The following is a 5,684-nucleotide window of genomic DNA, read 5'->3' on the forward strand; positions in this document are numbered from 1 at the left end:
CTATAACAGCCTCTGAAGGTTCAGGTCCATCACTACACGCAGATTTAGAACCTTATTACCGCTTTCTAGTTGGATTTACTGAAGCTGGGTTCTAACTTTTAGACACTCTTCCTTTGGTCCAAATGTATCACCTCAGTTTAGTTCTCATTCAGCTGAAGAACATTTTATTAATCCATGTGTTGATTTCTCTGCATTTACCCAGAGCTGGGTTCACAATCACCTGGTGATGGACAGCCGGGTGTCTACTGCATCACTATGGTAACGGATTTTTATTTAGATCTGAGTTAGAGGGAGCATGGAGATACTGAATCGGAAGGGGGCCGAGATGGGGCCTTGGGGAATGCCACAAGGGATTAAAAAACATGTCAAACGCTGAACTAACCTCCACTAACACCAGCACTTCTTCCATTGTCTGCTTTTTTATTTAAGTTTAAATGATCTAGAATTTTATCCTAGAACCAAACCAGAACAAATCCGTATTTCTTTTGTGTTCTCTCTACAAGCTCTGAAAATAAATGGAAAGTTTCCCTATTTTCTGTACATAGAAATGTTTTTGTTACATATAAAATAAAAGTTTTATTTTAGTTATGTGCTCAAGTATAAACGTGTGGCATGTAGCAGTTTGATTGGACCTCTGCTGATGATGGTTCTGCACATCCTCACATGTTCATTAGTCTTGAGGGTCACAGCCTGCATGAAGGAGGCTTTAAACATTGAAAATCATCTAAAAATGGCTTCCAGCTGATGGGCTTGGCCGGAGGAGACTTGGTCAGCGGTCAGACTGCGATGTCGCCACATGAACCTGGATCTGCATCCATTCAAGTTCTGATTTTGTTCTCTTAAAGCTCTGAAACATGAAGCAGCCGCTCCGCTTCTCTCCTCCGTGTTTCTAAGCTGTTTCAGCTTCCCACACGGATGCAAATAGGCTTTTCTTTAGCTTCGGGTCGAGCTCTGCAGATTCAAAGCAGCTGATTACAGCCATGTTTGGTGAAGGATTTTATTTGCATGAATAATGACCTGCATGGGTCAAACGTCTGAGTAATTATCCAAGGAATGAACTGAAAACAGTAGAGGAACAGAAGACCTCGTGGCCTTAGAGGATGGAGGAGCTGTGGCGTCTCTAGATGGTTGCTTTGATTACAGACCTGCCTGGGCTGGATGTCTGCTGGGTCCCTCAAATACGTCCACATCCAGAGCAGAAGGACTTTACTGACAAAGAACCACATTAAATTCTTCCTAACACTCGGGACGGTTGCAGGAACAGTCTGTGCTTTCTGCATCTCCACCCCCTGTGTAACAGCTAAATCACTGCTTCCATGGACCGCCAGCACATTACGTTTCAGGGAAATGTGACTCATGAGCATGAGGATTATCACTGAGCCTGCTGAGGACGCCTTTTTAACCCTGCATGTGTGCAGAGGGAAAGAAGGGGACATTCTCCAGATGTTAATCAGAGCAGGGCTGACCTTCTGCCTAAGAAAACATCTGTTTGTGACATCAGCGCTGAATAGATCAGCAGAGATTAGCATTCATCAATATTTTGTTTCCTCCCCTTCATCGACAAGTCCAAACTCTCTGAGCTGTAGGAGAAAAGATCAGCTTCAAAATGTCCCAAAGCTCCCCAGAGACAACTGGCAGCCAGATATCAAGATGGAAAGATTAAATACTTTATTTCACCCTTAAAGGAAATCAAAGTCTGTTTTTGTGTGGATGCGTTAAGAGCATTAATGATTGAATAGTTTTTATTGGTTGTTAGCAGGCAGGTCAGTGTATGCAGGACCTGTGACTGAGGAGATGAAGGCCTGAATTACACGCTGTGTAATAACAGCCACCTGCAGCGACAAAGCCTGGTTAGTGAGCAGGATGGAGTCGGATAGATGAGCGGATTACAGAGCGTCTCACTAACCTACGTCTGCCCTATTTTCCTCGCTTGCAGACACCGGGCTCTGTTACCGGGCTAAAACCACAAACCAGGGCAAACAGGTTTGGTGGCGGGCCAAGAGGGAAGCATGGATGAAGTCACAGAGTCAAGACTGGAATGCACAGTCTGGCAAAAGTATTCACACCCTGCTTTTTAACAAGAGCTCTTTGCAACCACAGATATTATACATTTAATCAGTGATTTATTGGGTACAAAAGATTATAGAGTGGTTAAAAAATGATTTGACTTCAGTGGGTTCCTGCTGTTTTATGGAAACCTCACGTTTGTTTGGAAATGAGTGAATAAAAACCACCATGAAGACCAACGCACGCAGCAGAGAGGACAGGATTTAGGTGGTGGCAAAGTTTTAAAGTGGCCCAGATGACTGTGGGATTAATTCAGTTTAATTAATGAATACATTTTTTTCCAGCTGAACCAAATCCCCATTTATCTGTATGTTGTAATTTTATTGAGTTTGTCCAACACAATTTTTCTTAAATACTTTTAAAAGAAAAACACACACCACATTTCATTTTGTTTGGTTGGTTCAACTTAATAAAATCTAATTCTAATCTAATTCTGTTGACCTGTATCTGTCCCTTTATTGAATTACGTTATGTTAAACTAACTCATAACATTTAAATAACCCAATAACAAATTAATTGGTTTTATCAACTTAATCGTATTTACTTTAAGAGCAGAAACTGTTTTTGTTAACAAACATGTATGTCATGAACCAAGGACAGAAGGACCCAGTATTCAAGGAGAGACAGTCCGTAGGAAAGTTCAAAAGGTTTAATTAAAATTAAAACAAAAACTGGAGTGGAGCTGAGGCTCGCGGACGCTGCAGGAGGGAGGCCGGGCACCGCCCAATCTCAGACACTCTCTGGTTTAGCAGTTCAGTCCATACCCCTTGAAAGGGGTGCAATCCAGCCGATGGGCTGACAGCTGACGCGGCTCGCGTCACCCAGAGTGTCCCCAGTGCTGCAGCTCCGGAGGAGTTGCAGGAAGCTGATGCTGATCAGGGGTTCAGAACAGACAGGATCCAGATCAGGCAGGAACAGAAACAGGTGGCAGGATCCAGACTTCCAGGCATCCACAGGCTTCCAGGAGGGTTCAGAGTCTGACAGGGACCAGAAGCATGACCAGGTGGTCACGCACAGGACCAGACAGGATCAGGTGCAGATGAGCAGGCTCAGTGGAAGAGGGTAGCCGAGACAGGACGTGGAACCAGAACTTGAAGCAGGACTTTAAACTGGTCTCCTCCCTGGAGCCAGGCTTACTGGATAAAAACTGAACCTCCCCACATATTGAGCCAAAAACCCAGAGGACTCAGCAGGGGAGGAACAGTGGACAATCAGGAGACGAGACAAACACAAAACCCCTCTTTCCACTGGCTGCCAGGATCCAGGACATGAACCAAGGCAAAAACTCAGACAAACAGACTAACAGAAAGACAAGTAATGATCTGGCCCTGAATGCTCAGGCTGAACTGAATATAAACTCGAGGAAACAGGTGAGAGGAATAAATTATAATTGAGGCAGGGAAGGAAAACGACAGGTGAAAGGAATGACTAATTAAGGGAGAGCAAACAGGCCACATCATGACAATGCATGCATGTCACATGGTCACTTCTGGTCACTGGTTTCAACTGTGTGGACTTGGGCATCAACTAACTCCTCTATCGCTTTCAGATGTAGAATTAGCTGCCTTGCAGGTCATTCTGACTAAAGTGATCCAACAATTAAAGGAAGAAATCTTAGCAAGGACTACATTTCACTGAAAGACTGTCTCTGTAAGATCACAAGTCGGCCTTATAGAAATTTAGGTTACCTAGCATAATACATCAAATGTTAATTTAATTTCTGTTACATCAGTTAAATTTTACTAAATAATTCTCAAACTAACTTTAGGTATTTTGAATGGTATGAAATTTTGTGACCTCAAAGAGTGGCTTGAATCATTATTTTGAGTGTATTTAAGAAAAATACAAAAAAATCTAATGGTCATGTAACAATAAAGAAAGATATGCCAAACATCTTTCCTCATTTTCTGTACTTAGTCTCATAGACATAATATAGGAGTAGACCCCGCATTGACTGCAGAAATTATAGGCGCCACCTTGGGGAGGTCGACCCGCTTTAAGCTTTAAGCAGATTTAAGCAGAACAGAAGAAGGATGCTTCGGCACTGTGCAGTGTATTACTGTTTGCATATCTTTGTGAGGGTAACTTTACCTCAAGGAGGGAAACTTTACCTCAAACAGTCAGAAATCCACTCAGTAAAATGTCTGCCTCAGCAGGCAGAGAAAGAAAACTTGGATTTTTAAGTCCAGTCCATTTTTAAGTCAAGACAAACAACAGTGAGGAGTTCATCAAGATAAAGTAAAGGCTTTGTGCACGCCGTGCCAAACCGTGACCATCACACCATGATCAGGATCCAAAACAGGCATCTGTGCTTAAAAAATGGGTCTGACTAAAAGTCCCATCCCAACCAGATCATCACAAACCCAGAGGAAGAAGATGAGGAGGACAATCCCAGCGGGGAGTTCAACAAACATTCCCAGACATCAAGAGTTTGTGAAAGGAAAGCAGGTCAAGTCTCCCTGACTGGACCAGTCCACAGAATGTCCATCCAAATTCCCAAATGAGCGATTCCCATTCATCACATTTTCCTTTTTATTTAACGCCATTACATCCCCACTGAGTCTCCAGCAAACATTTAAAGAGTCAAAACAATACAAATCATTAAACCATTAATCAAAGGCAGAAATAATCTGAGATTACTGGTTCATGGAATAATGTGGCTTTTTCATTAAGGATTATTTGAAATAATCTAAGATATGTTGAAGTTCTAACTGGAGATGATTCCAGGCTGAAGTTACGAGAAGAGACAGGATCCATTTCATCTGGACCTGCTGAGTTTCTAGTTTATTTATGTTTTAACTCTTTTAGAAACTCAGCTGTGCAGATAGGAGCAACATTAAAGGTGCATTAAACGCTTATTAAAGTTAAACTTGTATTAATTTATCCAACAAGAAAGGGACAAAATCAAATAAATCTAAATGCACCATCAAATAACTGAATGAGATATTTAGAAAATAGAAAGATGCCATTAAATGTTTTAAACAAACTTGCAGCAGGCCTATTATTAAATGATTTAAAATGTCGACCAATCCCATCAGACTCGGTGGGCGGGATTAGGACAGCTTCAACGCACGCATTGCGAAAACAAAATCTAGATAAGTAATTTCTTCTTAAACTTAGTGCATTTTTTCTTGAACTGAGGCGGTAAGTGAGACACTTTGCTAATAGAATAAAATCATTTACATTTAAAATAAGAAAAAAAAACATTGTCTTATTTTTAAGTGCATATTATCTAATTATCTTATTTTAAGAGTTTAAAAAAATCACATTCCATTCGCAAATCACCTTATTTATCTACTGGTACTCAGATTGAGGGTAAATACTCTTAATTGAAGACATTTGTAATTATTTCTAGATCATCTTTGCAATGTAAAATATAAACAAACCACTGCATTTACTCTGCAACCAGCAATATAAAGTTAATTACAATAGATATAACGATAGCAACCCTGACGTCTGATTGGCTGCTTTAGTCTCACCAAAACAAAACAAACTCTTCCTGGTTTTTCTTTGACTGAGTTCAACATTTTTGCTGAAATGTACAAATTTACTTCAATGTCTTATTGTAATTAATTAATCAGACACTGGGCGGACAACGTCAGCCTATTTCAGGATTT

The sequence above is a fragment of the Cyprinodon variegatus genome, unplaced genomic scaffold (assembly GCF_000732505.1).
Source record: "Cyprinodon variegatus isolate N-32 unplaced genomic scaffold, C_variegatus-1.0 Scaffold440, whole genome shotgun sequence".
NCBI classification, from domain to species: Eukaryota; Metazoa; Chordata; class Actinopteri; order Cyprinodontiformes; family Cyprinodontidae; genus Cyprinodon; species Cyprinodon variegatus.